Source organism: Triturus cristatus, chromosome 6, assembly GCF_964204655.1.
Source record: "Triturus cristatus chromosome 6, aTriCri1.1, whole genome shotgun sequence".
Lineage (NCBI taxonomy): Eukaryota > Metazoa > Chordata > Amphibia > Caudata > Salamandridae > Triturus > Triturus cristatus.
In genome coordinates this window covers 802582263-802599318 of record NC_140589.1, presented here as the reverse complement: position 1 = coordinate 802599318, position 17056 = coordinate 802582263, and positions in this window count along the sequence as shown.

The window sequence follows — 17056 nt, the reverse complement described above, 5'->3', positions numbered from 1 at the left end:
AGCAACACCAGGCTGATGGACAGCACCTCAAAGCAGTCACATGCCCCAGGCCACTGACGCAACCTCAGCAGAGTACACAGACACACACAGGCACAGTTCAATCACCTGCCATTGGCAACAGCAGATACAAACCTCACTCTGCACATGTGCCACTTGCCTGTGGGGTGTCACAGGTGTGGGGCTAGCTCAGCAAGTCAGACACACAGCATGGCTTACTTCTCACATCAGATGGGTAGAGCTGTTGCCTCCTCCATGCAGCTGTGGTGCAACACTCCACATAGACACTCACCCACATGACAAGGAACATTCACACACATCAATGTCCATGGGGCGTACACATCATTTGGACACCCTCACCACAGCTCCACTCAACTCACACACATCTGTGGGTACAGTCACCTGTCACACCGGGGGGACCACTGAATCACCTCAGGACTATAGAACAAACATGGCCCAAAGGATTAGCCAGGCTGAATGTGCCATGCACTATGCAGTGAATGTCACAGTAAGCACAATGCAAGTGAGGAGTGCACACATGAACTACATCATGCTCTGCATGAGAGACATAAGCCATTCCCCCCCGGGACCCACTCTAAACAACATTGCATGTCTGTCACACCTGGACACAATGCCAGAAGTGACAGTCACAAAAAAGGTGCACAGTCAAAGGTAGTGGAGTCAGCACTCACCTGCTCCCCTGGTCTCCCATACAGGCTGGGGTACTGTGGGAGGATGACATCAAGCAATGCCTCATTCTCCTCATGGGTGAAAGGCTGGGCCATCTTCACAGACCTTGACATTGTGCCAGAGGAAGCACAGACAGCAGCAGTGGTGTCGACTGAAAGGTTGTGCAGGCACGTGACCTCTCATGGGTTCTGCCTGAATTATATCTGCCTTGCTGGGGTCTTACATTTACAGGAGTACAGAGTGATTGGTCAGACTCATTTGCATCCTACGTTTCCTCCAATCCCTTTAAACATACACTAGTGACAGCATTTGCATGGTTCAAATTAGCAGCATCATGTCAAGTCAACAACCACTTTGCAACATTGTATATTGTGGCCAACTGACTTTTCAAGGCCACCTGATGGAAAAATTTGAACAGAAAAATCGGTATCCATGACAACCAGCATGCATTTAGGGCCTAAAACTTGTCCCTTATGTGTCCCCTATGTAATTTTCAATTCCCCACACAGGTACGGTGCATTTCACACGTACGCGTAGGCACTGGGAGTACATGTACGTGTACAACTAGTGCCTACACGTACGTGTACACGTACATGTAGGCACTAGTTGTACACGTACGTGTACTACCTCAGTACACGTACGTGTACAACTAGTGCCTACACGTACGTGTACTGAGGTAGTACACGTACGTGTACAACTAGTGCCTACACGTACGTGTACACTTACGTGTAGGCACTGGTTGTACACGTACGTTTACTACCTCAGTACACGTACGTGTACAACTAGTGCCTACACGTACGTGTACAGAGGTAGTACACGTACGTGTACAACTAGTGCCTACACGTACATGTACACGTATGTGTAGGCACTGGTAGTACACGTACGTGTACTTCCTGTGCCCACACGTACATGTACACATACGTGTACGCACTAGTTGTACTAAGGCAGTACACGTACGTGTGTCCGTCCCATAACACGCGTGCTCCTACAGCACCACTACTATAGTGATACGGACCGTACGCACGCCCTCAGAGAGTGTGTACGGTGCGTTTCACAGGCTTACACTGGTGATAGGGGGCGCACACTTAATCAATGGAGGTGTCAGACTCGCACATGGCTGTACATCAAGTCATTGTCATTGCAGTCCTTCATGTGCAGGGCCTAGGTGTGTCAGGCAGTGATATTGAACATGTCTCCTCATGTTTAAGCACAATAGATGTGTGATGACCTGTGTACACATGTCATGTGTGATGGGGCACTATGTGGCACACTTCCCCTTCACACTTTGCACATGTGTGCATGTAGTACAAACGTGTAAAGCACAGCATCACTGGTATGGCACAGTCACCAACACCCGCAAATGTCCCCTGATGCCAGGGACAGGGACACTGATAACTGACATTTGACGATCAGCATGCCACGATGTGACTATGTCATGTGTGTGTCATGTGTTCCCATGAGCTGGCTGTTGGTGTCCCGCCAACTGCATCTGCTGTTGCTGCATCCAACATGTGATGGTGTATAGATGGGCATGGCACACATCTACGCACACCATGCCACATGTGGAATCCCACGTAACGTGTGTCTGTATGTATCGAACATGATATTTCGACATGAGGACATATCTGCGTTGTCTCAATGTCTGTGTTTTCAGTTTTCACGTGTACCCCTTCATCGCAATTTGTGTGATCCCTACATTCGACCTTCCATGTGACTTGTGCGTCTAGCTTGCCGTCAGCTGTCTGTATGAGATGACATCCTTCAAATGCAGATATGTGGATGTATGTCACTCGTGTGATGTCTCTGGCTATTCACTTACACTGGCCCACAGCTCGTTTCAGGGCATGTCATGTAGACTTGCCATTCAACGGGTGTAGCTGGCTTTTCGTAGGAGTATCACCTGGCTGGCATACGTGTCCTGGATGTATTGCACAGTCCAGACTCTGTATTTAGCAGATGTGTATTAGCAGTTGAGCATGTGCTCAGTTCATTGACATTGATGTTGTTATGTCCTCGCTCTTCGTTATTCATTCAATTTTCTGCAGGGCACCGCCTCTCCCCCGACCAATACCAGACTTGGGTGCCATGAGGGATCGTGACTGCATAAGACGTTACCGATTCTCTCAACAGTTGATTGAGGACTTGACCGCCAAGCTGGCACCACACCTCCAACCGCGACACAGGTATCCTACTGCGCTGACCCCCAAGATGAAGGTGATGGCAGCCCTACATTTTTTTGCCACTGGTACGTTTCAATTCACCATAGCTGATGTTGGTGGCATGTCTCAGACGATGTTCAGCCGTGTCCTGCATGATGTTTTAGAAGCCATGTTGGAGCACCTGGATGAATTCATCCATTTTCCGACTCCTGAGCAGTTGACAGGTGTCAAAGGTGATTTCTATGCCCTGGGAGGGATGCCCCATGTAATTGGGTCCATTGATGGGACACATGTGGCTTTGGTACCACCACAGGCACAGGAGGTAGCCTATCACAACCATAAACATTACCACTCCATTAATGCCCTTGGGGTGTGTCTTGCTAACATGCTGATTTCCCATGTCTGTGCACGTTTTCCAGGGTCAGCACACGATGCCTACATCATGAGGCATAGCAGGGTGCCACAAATGATGCTGCGGCTGCACAACGAACGAGCATGTCTTGTTGGTGGGTATACTCTGTTTGTCCTGTGTTTAGCACTATCTTTGGATCTTACGGCATCTCCTGACCCACTTCTTTACATGATGTTTCCATGTAGGGGACTCGCTATCCCAACATGCCATGGCTGATGACGCCTCTCCGCAACCCAAGAACAGCTGCAGATCACCAGTACAATGATGCACACTGGCAGACCAGGCGAGTGATTGAGAGGACGTTTGGCCTCCTGAAGAGCCGATTCCGGTGCCTTCACAAGACATGCGGGTCCCTCCCATATGCACCGGCGAAGGTCTGCAAAATCTTCCTTGTGTGCTGAATGCTGCACAACATGGCAGTGGAAAAGGCAGTGCCACTCATCTTGGATCCGGATGAGCAGGTACATCCACCCGTGCAGGATGAAGGGCTTGGTCACGAGGCAAGTGAGGAGGAGGAGGAGGAGGAGGAGGAGGACATCGGGAGTCAGCTCATACACAACTTCTTCTCATGATGGTGAGTCACTGGGTCTGAGTGTGCACGCTTGGAGCCTTGTGTGGCAGGTGTTGCAATGTGTGTGTCCAGCTGACTGTATGCTAAGTGACTTAGAGGTGTGTTCTGATGTGTCACTCGAGTGATGTTGTCATTCCACACATCTTAGCTGAGACACTAAATTTTGATTATGCATGGTGACAACATTATTCATGTTGAGTAAATGACCATGTATGCGGATAACAATCTTTTCAAAGACTTCTTGTGTGTCTCTCATCCCCAGGGTCTTGCGCATGTTGTCTGCTCGTGTCATCGTTGGCCTCCTGCTATTTCTCATGAGTATTGCAACGTATGCTGAATCAGTGTTCCATGCATGGACATGTTGAAAAGACATATTGGGTAAGGATTTCAGCAAGGCATTTTGTGGGTGGTACATGTTTGGAATGAGTGGGGACTGCTCCTGTGCATGTTGTGTTACCATGCATACATGTCGACTCACTATGGGGCACATGACATGTAGCATGACTCCCAGGAATTGATAGTCACCCTTCGTGACAGTCATCTGTAATGGTATGTGGATTCTGATGAAGGCATCAATGTGTGTTAAACTTTCCTCAGACACATACAGGATGCTACAGGTGGACATAGTGTGTGACATCCCCATACGAGGCTCAATGGGGAATTGCAGCCTCTCCGTGTGCAGCAGGGGGTGTTTGGCTCACCCCCTTCACATGTGTGCCAGTTCATTTGGATTTACAACATCTGTGTTGTGAAGGGGGTGTCCAGTGTAGGTCCCACATGTGCAGCCAAATTACCTGTGAGTCTGTTCATATTGATGCATTTTCCTTACTGTGAGCCTGAGTAATAAAGGTGTTCCTCACCCTCCAAGGTGCCTCATCTCTGTCAATGCAGGTCTCTTGCCACTTTGCATGCGCCATCTCTGGCATAGTTGTACAAGATAGTGCATATGAGTCTATGTGTAGTTTAGCAACATGCATGCAGTTCTTCATGGATTCGAATCTGTAATGTGCATGAAGTCCATGGTTGTGCATGTATTTGGGCATGTTGGTCCCCCCAACGGGCCATCAACACCTGCTGAGGGAGTGTCTCCTGTGTGAAGCTCGGCCTGCAGTTTCATGATCATGTGTCAGTCATCTTTGGTGATTGTGCATCCATTTTCTCTGGGTGTGCCATGGGTAACCGGACACTCCTTCCTTTACATGCGCCTGTTGCAGTTGTCCTTTCTGATATCCTTGTCTTTGTGTGCAACTTTTCGCATATTTTCCAGGACATGCCACCTGCTGCTGCGGCCCCTGCAGCAAGGGCCCACGAAGTTCCCGGATTCAGCAACACACACGCCTCAAAGATGCTCCTCCCTTCCTCCCTCCACCCATTCATTTGTCTGTCATCAGCTTGTCTGTGCCACTGGTGCGGCCACGCGGTGCCAAAGGCAGGACCGTCAGCGCATGCAACGTGCACATTGCACGACCCTCATGTCCTTGCATGACCCACATCACACTACAGTCTGATGTTGCAGCCACCCTCCAAGCAATGTCCATCCAACAATCAACTGCCTGATCTCAGGCATACCCTAAGCGCACACATGACACATTTGCATGCTGAGTGTGCTACTCCAACTGCCTTCACAGCGCTGCCCCGCCTTCCAGGCCCTGTCACACCAACCAGGTCATGTTCCTCCTACTCCCCACCGGCTCCGTACACCAGCAAGGCCATTGGAGTGGGACTCAAGCCTTCAGCAAGTAGTATAGTGGCGTCATCTGGCACATGGCCTAGGGGTCATCTCTCAGCGTGTCAATCTTCAATGTGTCCAGGACCCCCCTCTCCACCATCACATGCACACAGAACCTCATCATCACCTCGTATGCCATTGACAGCCAGGTGCTCCTCACCCTCACCAAAGACGCATCCATTGCCAGTTCCAACATTCAAGGAGGCATGAGGTCCATTGATGAATGGCTGAACATCAGCCACCTGAGGCTGGACTTGTACACTACTGAGGTAATCATCTGAGGATAGTCCCCTCGCAGCTGGGTCACCTCCTTGTGTCCCACCCGCCAGGGCCCTGCACAGGCACCCAGTGGCCACGCACACAAGATGGTGTGCATCATGGATTCGACGCTCACATTTGCCATGCAAATCACCAGCATCTGTACCTCACGCTGCAACAGCCTCTGCATGATGCACATGATCCACAGATAGATCCACTCCAAGGAAAGACAGACCATCACCTAGGTTCTTAACAACAGCCGTGTCAACGACTGCCCCACCCTCTACAGAGCAAGTACATCCTAACTCCCGGGAAACTTGTCCACATCCAGGGTGCATCTGCACACCTCAGCTTCAACATCCCGCGCCCCAGCCACATCACCGTCCACCAGAGATAGCTGCAATGGATCACTGTCTGCTGCAGGATGACCTTCAGACGCCTCACCCACACTCAGGAGGCAGGCCACAACCCCAGACCCCAAACCAACCTTGGCCGTCTGTCATCCGAGACCCCGTTGTGCCAACTCCGTGCATCCAACCTTGCCCTGGCCACCATTCTTCACATCCACCATACTCCAGCATGCAGGACATAGTTCTCCCACCTGGCAAGACATACCTGCTACACCCTCCCCGGCAACATCCACATGAGCCATGACCTCTACGCCTTCATGATACTCTTCCCAAATGGTCTGTCCGCACAGTATTGCAAGACCCCCCTCAGCAGCTTGAGGCCATCACGGGTGAGTATTGTGCTCCATGTCTGTATTGTATGATACATTGTGACCCATGTGTGTCCTGTACCAGACTCAGATTCCAGGGTATGGATGGCTGGAGTTAGTTCATCACTCAGGCATAGTTTGACATGTCCCCACACGTAGGTTGTGTACTCATGCAAAATGAATGCAACATCAAATTGAAGAAATTAAGATTTATTCTCGGTGGGGGGCGTGTTTAGTGTGGACAAATAGGTGCTATACAGTGTGCATGGAATCCAAAGTTCACAGGGGGAGATGGGATCCTTGTCATTTGGAGTCATCAGAGTCCAGAACACAGTGTTGGTCATCATTGGTCAGACTGTGACCAGCAAGTCCATGTGGCAGAGAATGTCATTGGATGAGGTGCTGCTGTTGCGCATGAGGGCCAGGTGCCAGGCCAGGTGACCTGGGAGATGTGGATGGTCCGCTGCCTCTCACGGTCTTTTCCGTGAACGAACACCTTCCTCGGGGGACCCTCAGATGCAGGCCTTGACGATGTTTGTGACGCTCCGTCAGACGATTCCTCCTCCTCTTCCCTCCCTGTGGCTGGAGGTGGTCTTCGCCTGGGGGCACAGGGAGGGTTGCCCATGTTGTCGGCGATCCGACGGAGTGAACGGCTCATGTCCGTTTGCACTGCCAGGAGCTCAGCCAGTCTTGCCTCCATCCGTCCTTGGTGTTTTTGTTGACTGGCATGTTGCTCGGCCTGCAGGTTCTTCATCTCGTCGAGGGTCCCCTTCATCTCTGTGAGGCTCGACACTACCTGGCTGATGCCCCTGGTGTCACGCCGGTATTTGTCCAGGATGTGGCGTATGTGTGACATACCGGTTCCCTCAGCTGGCTGGTCAGGTTCTCGCCTCCGCCTGCCTCCACTCCACCCACCCCTGCCCACACGAGCCTGGCCTGCCGTTGTGGGCACATCGGGTCTACGGGACCCCTGAGGGATGGCATTTGCGGGGTTGTCTGCCTCCTCCTGGGTGCCCGAAGAACCTTGTCCCTCCTGGTCAGACTGGCTCTGTTGTTCAGTGCGAGCAGGGCTCCTGGGTGTCTCCTGGGATGTGGCAGGAATGGGGGTGGGGGTTGGCACAGATGTACCTGATGCAGGTGCCGCAGGGGCTTGGGCACCAGAGGGGCCAGGTTGGTGGGGTCATCCACGGAGTGGTGAGAGTCGTCGCTGCCGGTGGGATCATCTTCACGCTGAGCCTGGGACTGTGATTGTTCCCCCCCATTGTTGGGGGGAGGTCGATGACGTTGCCCTGTGTGTGAGAGAGACACAATGTTAATGCTGTTTCATGCCACATCCATGTTTCATACATATTCTAGTTGTCACAGTTCCTCCAGGTAGTTGGATGTGCCTAGCATTCCTCTCAATGTTCACTTGTGGATGGCTATGTTGCAGGGGACAGATTGATATGTTCTCCTGAGTGTTTGACATGTAGCTTTGTGGCTTGGATGCATATTTGGCTATGGATTGATCTTGTTGTGTCACATGTCCATTGTGAGAGTGAGTAAATCTGTTGCCTGCCCGGGGGGTGTGTGCTTGTGTAAGGGGTGTGTGTGACAGGGCCTGCTGTTTGGTGTAGTGTGATTTGGCATTGGGTCCCCCAGGTGATGTGTCTGTCCCCTCATGGTGCATGCTGGCATGACAGTGAGTGTGAGTTCCTGTGCTAGATATCTGAGCTTGTGGTGTTGGTGTTTGAGTTTACTGTGGTCACAGGAGGGCCTTGTGCTGCCTACAGCATGGCCAAGTGTCAGCTACCTTGTCAGTACTTAGCCAGTCCCTGTGCATTGAGCATGGTGCATGGGTATGTACCTGGGCCATATGGGCTGAGGGCAATGGTGTCTGCTTCTGACTTGAAGAATGTGTTTTGTGAGCCCCACCCTACCAGCATCCCGGACATCCAGTCTTGGGTTTGTTGTTCGTGTAGCCTGGGACATGGCATGGCCTTGCTTTTTGAATGGGGCATGGACATGTTAGTGGCATGAGCGTTGCTTTTGAGTGTGGTTGTGTCCGGTGAGGGCTTGGGGGTAGTTGCGTGCATTTGGTGTAGTTGGGGTGTGGATGCCATTCCCCCCATGTTACGCAAGTTGTTTGTGTACTCACCAGGCTCTGCCACTCCTTCGACACCGGCGGAAGCAGGGCCATCACCTTCTCCTCCCAGGGATGGTAATGTACCGGTCTGCGGGGCAGCCCACCTCCAGTGATTTTGCTCTGGGCATAGTCCTCGTTCATTTTGCACTTGACTGCCCTGCGCAGATCGTACCACCTGGCGTGGCATTCATTCCTGGTCCTTCTGATGGGCGCAACAGCATTCACCCTATCGACGATCCTCTGCCACAGGCGTGATTTTTCGGCTATGCTGGTCTGTCTGACCAATGTTCCAAAGAGCTGTGGCTCGACTCTGATGACTTCGTTGACAAGGATGTCCAGCTCCTCCCTTGTGAACTTTGGATTCTTGTCTGTGGGCATGATGTGGGGTCTGGGTGTGGATGGTTGTGGGTGTGTGGGTGTGAATGTGACGGTGTGGGTGTGAATGTGAAGAGGGGGTCTGTGTGAAGGAGGTTGTGTGAAGGTGTGTAAGTTAAGGTGTATGGGTGCAGTTGTTTGTGTGTGGTGTCTGTCAGCAGTGGGTCTGTTGCAAAGGCTCATGGTTTGTGTGTGTGGGCCCTTTTTATTGGTCCATTTGTGGGTGTGGCTGGGTTTGAAATTTTGGTGGGTGTGTTATAAGAGGTGGTTGTGAGTTTGGGCCTCTGTTTGCCTGTTTGGATATGCCAGGTCAGTCATTTATCTGTATTTTCTCATGTAGACGTGTATTGTGGTGTTGTGCGAGTCGAATTGACCCTCCTTGTGCTGTTTTACAATGTCCTGGTTATGTACGAGTCGTTATGTATGGTGCTTACGAACGCTGTTGTTGTACAGTGCTCCTCACGTATGCAATGTTGTTGTAACGGTTCGTACATACGCGATGCTGGGGTACGGCGCTGGGGTACGGTGTGTACAAGTACGGGGCGGGGGTACAGTGTTGGGGTACAGTGCTGGGGTACGGTGCGTACAGGTACGGGGCTGGGGTACGGTGTTGGGTTACGGCGCTGGGATACGGTGCGTACAAGTACGGGGCTGGGGTACGGTGCTGGGATACGGTGCGTACAGGTACGGGGCTGGGGTACGGTGTTGGGGTATGGCGCTGGGATACGGTGCGTACAAGTACGGGGCTGGGGTACGGCGCTGGGGTATGGTGCGTACAAGTACGGGGCTGGGGTACTGTGTTGGGGTACGGCGCTGGGGTACGGTGCATACAAGTACGGGGCTGGACTACGGTGGGGGGTACGGCGCATACACATACGGGGCTGGGGTACAGTGCGGACATGGGGGGGTACGGTGCTGACATACGGGGATCTGGTGGGGGTACGGCACGTACATACGGGGCTGGGGGTACACGCTGGTGGTATGGCGCGTACATACAGGGCTGGGGTGGGGGTACGGCGCGTACATACGGGGCTGGGGGTACACGCTGGGGGTACGGCGCGTACATATGAGGCTGGGGGTACGCACTGAGGGTACGGCGCGTACATACGGGGCTGGGGGTACGCGCTGGGGGTACGGCGCGTACATACAGGGCTGGGGTGGGGTGCCTGTACGACTCGTATCCCGGGCACAACTGTCCCCAGATACGAGTGGTACGGCGTTCGCCCCGTACGGGGCTTTTCCCATGCGCTTGTGTGTTCGGAAGGGCGGTACGGATCGTACTTGCGCGCTCAGACTTCAGTTTTACGATTTGTCCGTAAAACTGTCCGGGGACGTCTCGTAGACTTTTCCCGACGAGATTCGTATGTATTTTTCCCGTACGAATCGTACTTCACCGTTTGTACGGTACTTGTACGATTCGTACGTAAAAAAATACGGATACGAGTCGTACGGGAAAAAAAATTACAGGATCGGAATCAACACCTGAGTGTTCAACAGCAACCCATGTTGGCATAGAGGAATCTTGATAATCTTTAGACATGGTATAAAATTGATGAATTAAAAATGCAGTGTGATATAATTTGAAGTAAGGAAAGCGGACACCACCCTCTGATTTTTGATGAATTAGCTTAGATAGAGTAATAGTAATTAGAAATTTTAAAGGGTAACATTGAGAGTGTGAAAAGCACCTGGAGATCAATCATCTTTTTAATCGTATCCAGCCTGCCCCACCAAGATAAAAATAATGGGGACCAGGAAGATAGTAAATTGATGAGCTTGAGTTTTAAGGCAAAAAAATTATTGGACAGAGTATCAGGAATATTTGAGGAAAACCATGTTCCTAAATATTTAATTTTTTGGGGGCACCAAGTGAAGTTGGTTTAATCAAACATGTAACGATAACATGATGAATTTAAAGGTAACATTTCAGTTTTGGAAAAATTCAGTTTATAACCAGAAACAGTTGAAAATAAAGCAATTTATTGTAGAAAATGGGGAAGGGAGTTGCAGGGATTGGACATGTAAATAAGGATATCATCTGCATAAGCAGAAAGTTTAATTTCATTAGAATTAAGGTTAAAACCAGTAATGTCCAGGTTGTGTCTGATACGTTCAAGAAAGGGTTCTAAACAGAGGAGAAAAAGTCATGGGGAAAGGGGTAACCTTGACAGGTGCCTCTTTGTAACTGAAAATATGAAGCAAAAAAGACCATTGGCAAACACACAAGCACGCGGGGCAGTATATAATAATTTGACATACAAAATAAACTTTTGACCAAAACCAAACCATTTAAGAGTATAAAGCATATATTGACAATTAATGCAGTCAAAAGATTTTTCAGCATCAAGTGAGAGGGCAGCTAAAGGGGAAGAGTACTTTTTTCCAAGGGCAAGAATATTTGAAAACATTCTGGCATTATCAGAGGCAAGTCAGCCATTAAGAGCATCAATTATCTCTTGAAGTGAGATATAATTTCCAAGAGGTAAAAAAGTGTCAGAAAGGGAGGGGGGTTTAGGAATACCTTGGAAAAAAGTCTCAAAATTTTTTTCGGAGGGAGTGGTATCTTCCGTATATAAAAGTTCATAGTAGGATTAGCATGTATCAACAATGTCTGAGTCAGAGGAAAGAAGTTTGTTAGTTGGCTAGCATTTTACCCGCCTTATTTTGGCCTCCATGATATTTAGATTTAATCTTAAGGAGAATGTTGCAAGCATCAACAGTGGCAATTTTATTCAAGTTAGATTTGGCTTTAATGAATTCATGCAAAGTGGAGGAGGATTTAGAGGAAAAGTAAGTGTGTTCTAGGGTTTTAATCTTTTGAAGAGTTTTATGGTGGTTAGCATTGAGTAGTTTCTTTTTCCTTGCGGAATAAAGGCTCTGAATGAGGCTTTAAAAGCATCCCAGTTGTTGTGAACTGATGTGTCCGAAGACTTATTAATTTGAAAAAAATCATTAATAAAAGAGGTCGCTTCTGAAATGAAGGATTGGTCTGAGAGTAGGTGGTTGTTAAAACGCCAATTGCCTTGTTTGCAAGTGTTCAGGGGCAAATCAAAAGAGGCAGACACAGGGGTATGGTCAGAAATCAAAATAGAACCAATGTTGGAGGAATGGATACAAGGGAGCAATGACTTAGAAACCAGAATATAATCAATATAGGACATAGTATGGTGAACAGGTGAAAAGAAAGTAAATTCGCAAACATCTGTATTACATGTTTTCCATACATTAAACAAAGGACGAGCAGCGATAATTTCAATTTAATACATTGCCAAAATTGTGGGTCGGGTTTGACAGGGCCTTAAATGTTGAAAAAAGTGACTTGTTTTTTACAAATAATAGCATCAAACAAAGCCCATCGTCCATTGGAGTCACATTCAGTTGATAGTATTTGTGCATTAATTCATTTATGAAATAAAATGGCAACACCACCATGGCGGTCAAAAGCAGGGGAGAAAATCAATTTGGTTAACCCATTGATGTTTGAGCTTAAGAGATTCCACATCATTACGATGAGTCTCCTGTAGAAAGGCAACATGAGCGTTAAGTTTGGATAAATGAGACAATAACTTTTGATGCTTGACAGGATGACATAGACCACGTACATTCCACGAGACAACATTAAACATGTTGAAGGGTGAGGGGGAACATATGTAAACAGGAACAGTAAGCTGCAGGACCAATAAAAAAAAGAGAAACAACAATTATCAAATGTTAAACAATACGAACCAAAAATATTGAAATTGGAGAAAAAATAGAAGTCAAGATAAACACTCATATAGGTAGAAAGATAATAATAAGAAAAAAACGTATAGAGAAATAGCCCAGATACCAAAGGAGAGGTGAAGAGAGAGGGAAGAGAAGGAGGGAAGATAGAGAAACAGAATAAGTAAACAGATCAAGGAAAAGAATCCAGATCCGAAGAGAAATAAGCAGCAGGTATGAGAGGAGCATAGTAACGCCGAAAACAAGGCGGTAGGAATGAATAGGCAATGAAAAACCTCTTAAAATGTAAAGAAATAACAAAATAGAAAATAAAGAATGAAGAAAGAGAGTGATAGAGAACATAAAAAGAATAATGGGTGAGAAAGCAGAAGAGAAATAGAAAAGAAGAGCGAAATCATAGAGAAACAAATTAGATATAATTTTAGAAGAACAATATCAACCAGTTAACTAAGCAAAAATTAAGCATTAGTTTCCATATAGCGAGAGGAAATGCTGTTTGGAAAGAGTTTCTTTTTTTCAGGATCGTCAAAAGAACGTGAGTTTCCTTCATGACTAATTTTGCAATGGCAAGGATGGAGAATGCCATATTGAATGTTCAAATGTCTCATCTGAGGGCGTTTACGTCGAGCATTCGTTGCATTGGAGACATCCTGTGAAATTAAGATATTATGTCCCGACCAAGTGAGACGTCGTTTGAGTTTAACAGCTTTCAGAACATGCATAAGTTCCTTAAATTCCAGGAAGAGCATTATAATACCAGGTGGCTTGCTTGAGTTAGGGTGAAGACAACCCATACAATGTGCACACTGTATGTTGAGAGGTGAGGAGTATTGAAGATCTAAGAGATCCGGGAGGAATTTCTTCAAAAAGGATAACATGTTTTACGGAAGACCACAAAGGCGAAGGTTGTTCCTCCGATTTCGATTTTCAAGGTCTTCGGTGTGGAGTTTCCACTTGTGGATCTCTTGCTCTAGTAGAAGAATTGTTGTCAAAATATCTTGAAGGTCTCCCACACGTTGTTCAAGTTCTTACACCTTTCCCCCCATGACAATCCAGCGATCTTCTATTTGTTGTAGTTTTCCATTGGTAGCGGACATAAAAGGTTGAAGACTACGTACCTCATCTAAAATAGAGTCAAGAATCGGATTTTGTGAGGAGAGAATGGGAGAAGGTTCGTCATGTTTGTGCCTTTTTTGTTTTGCACCTGAAGAGGATGGTTTAGAAGTGGCATGAGGATCGCTGGCCATCTTAACTTGCAGATGAGAGTGATGAGTAGTGAGTAGAAAAGGATGGATCAAGCCCACATACCAGGGGAGAAAAAGGCACGAGCAATGATCATCCAAAAGTAGGTAGCCAGATTAGAATTAAAACAGAGGGGTAAGGTATATTAGTCACTGGAAAGTGTCTTGTAATATTCAACCCAATGTAGAGAGGAACCGCCACATTAGAAAATGACCAGTATCAACAGAAATATAGTGCAATTCACCATCCAAGTCATAGGAAAGAAAATGCTCACGCATAATTGTGGGACGTGGTGCACTGATCAATATCCATGCCATCGAATCATAAGGAACTCCTTGAGAATTAGAAGCTGGAAGCCTACAATATTTTCCCTCCCTAAATAACGTCCGGGACAGAATTATAACCGGCAGGAAGGTAGGACCAAGATAATAAATTTGGGTGCGATAACACATAAATATCTTAAGCTGATACTTGTTCCTAACTAAGGGGCCGATTACGATGGCGGGAGGATCGCCCCCACCGGGCCGGCGGTGCTCACCGCCAGCCCGGCGGGGGCGATCCACCCGCCATCCTGACAGCAAAGACCCCCACCATATTATGATGGCTGGGGGTCTGCGGCGGACGGAAAGACCATCCGCCGCTTTTCCGCTGGTCGACTCGTCGACCGGCAAAAAAATGTGTTTAATATGGTGGCGGAGTCTGGAAGACACCGCCATCCATATTACGATGCAGGCTGAGATCAGCCTTTCCATGGCTGCATTGCCGCCATGGAAAGGCTTGTGGTTCCTGCTGTTGGGGGCCTGCTGCGGGCCCCCAGGGTGTTGGGGGGTGGGGGGTGCACATGGGGGGTACCTAAAGTATCCCCCTGCATTTGCATGTACAATGTGGCAGGCACCATGCGGTGCCTGTCACGTTGTGCATGTAAAAGCACAACATGTATATTTTACAGTGCAGCGGGTGCTGCTTGCAGCACTGCCCGCCGCAATGTAAAATGTACGTGATGCGCCCGCCAGTGTGGCGGGCGCATCATAATTCGTATTGCGGGACCGCCGCACCTATGGCAAGCGGTCCCTTTTGCAGCTGCGATGGCGGGCGGACAAGCCATCATAATCGGCCCCAAAGCTTCTATTGATATTATAGGCAGATCGTATTTTCTCAAATCAACACAGGTAGGCATAGGCCCCCCCGGTTTTGCGTTGCAAATAAATGACACTCACACTGAGACACTATAAAATACTGATTTTGAGCACTCCCGTTCCCTCAGTTCCTAATGATTCGATGGCGTGGATATTGATCACTGCCCCATGTCCCACAATCTCACACAGAAAATACTATAAACCAAATGTATTTCTCGCCATCTGTATTTTCCACTCCACAATTGTATGCAATATTGTTAGACTTATGGTCTTGTGAGGTTGCGAAAGTATACAGCACATGATGTTTCACATTCAAGCCAAATTATTGGTGATCATTGATAAAAAATTGAGGTTGGGTGCCACCTAAATTCACCAATATGTGACGTAATGCTTTTTCCAAGATACAATAGTATATTTTTTTGTACATGTCTTTCCAGCCCTGAGGAAGTCATAGGTCTAAATCCCAGATGGCGAAACACGTGTTGGCTGGATCAACCACAGAAAGAAAATCAAAAGAATTTCTGTATAACCAATACTGTGCGATATTTGTAATTCATAACTAAGAAAATTGATAACCATGTTATGTGTGCTTGGGTTTTTTTTTACATAACCTTTTTATTGGCATTTATGTAATAGTACATACAACAACACATCTGCTAATGCGATTGATATGGACTAACAAGCGCGCACAATCGTGCCCTATGTGGACGTTAGAGCTTGTAAACCTAGGGTATATAGGCCCCCACTCAGTCTTTGAGCTGATGACAGTCCCAAGAGGCCTGTGTCGAAGTATAACCAACCAGCTTGCATGGTGGTCGCTGCGCCTTGCTGGGGCTGTGGGGTGTGTCCGTTCCCCCCTTGTACTTTATCATAGGGGTCATGGGATGTCAGCCGCATGTTAACCATGAACAAACTGGGGATATATAAAACTGGGGATGCACTGTGTCACAGAGGATGATCACTATTAATATTTCACCTGAGAGCTATACCATTGCAAGGTATTATGCTGGAGTTACACAGGTGTGGGGGGGAGAGGGAGGTGGGAGCACTGATCACTGCCCATGTGAGGGCGTGGTGAAGAATTAGTCGCGGTCTGCAGTTACGACCTGTCGGGCGTCTGGACCCCTTGTACCTCTCTCTGGTTGGACTCACGGGCCATGGGGGCCCGGGGGAACCAATTGTTCGCGGTCCCGCCTCCGTTATTGATTCTTGCGCAAAGGAATGTAGTAGCATGGCCCAGGGCATGGAAATCAGGCGTTTGCAAAGTCCCTGGACTTCCTCCGCTCGGAGTAGTCCTTCCTCCGCCTTACCCCACTTTTTGACTGTGCCCACCCATGCCGCCAGGGGACGGCCCTCCGGTGCCTTCCAATGCATAGTGATGCACCGTTTGGCCAGGAGGAGCACCAAGGAAGCAAACCGCCTCTCTACTTTCATGTGTTTGTGTCGCTTATGGATGCCCAGGGTGCTAGCCTCCCATGTATATAAGTCCTGTAACCCAGTGACCGTGCGTAGGGCGGTGTGGATCATGTGCCAGTAACTGTGAAGCGCCGGACAATCCCATAACATATGTAAAAATGAGGCATTGGGCTCCAGGCATCTGGGGCAGGCAAAGGAGCTGTCTGGGAAATACTTCTGTAATTTTTCGGGAGTGAGGTAAGCGCTATGCAGGATGTGCAATTTTATGTTCTTGAAGCTGTAGTTGCGGGATACTTTCCTGTTATGCTCAAGGGCCCTAGTCCATTCCCTGCCATGTAGTGGTCTGCGAAAGTCGGTTTCCCATTGTTCTCTGAGGGGTGCAAGTGTGGGTTGTTTAAGAGTCCATATGGCTTTATAGATCCAGGTGACTAGGTGTCGCCCTGGCTCCATCTGCAGGATCGCATGGATTACCGGATGTGTGGGGGGTTCCGTGTCAATCGTGCGC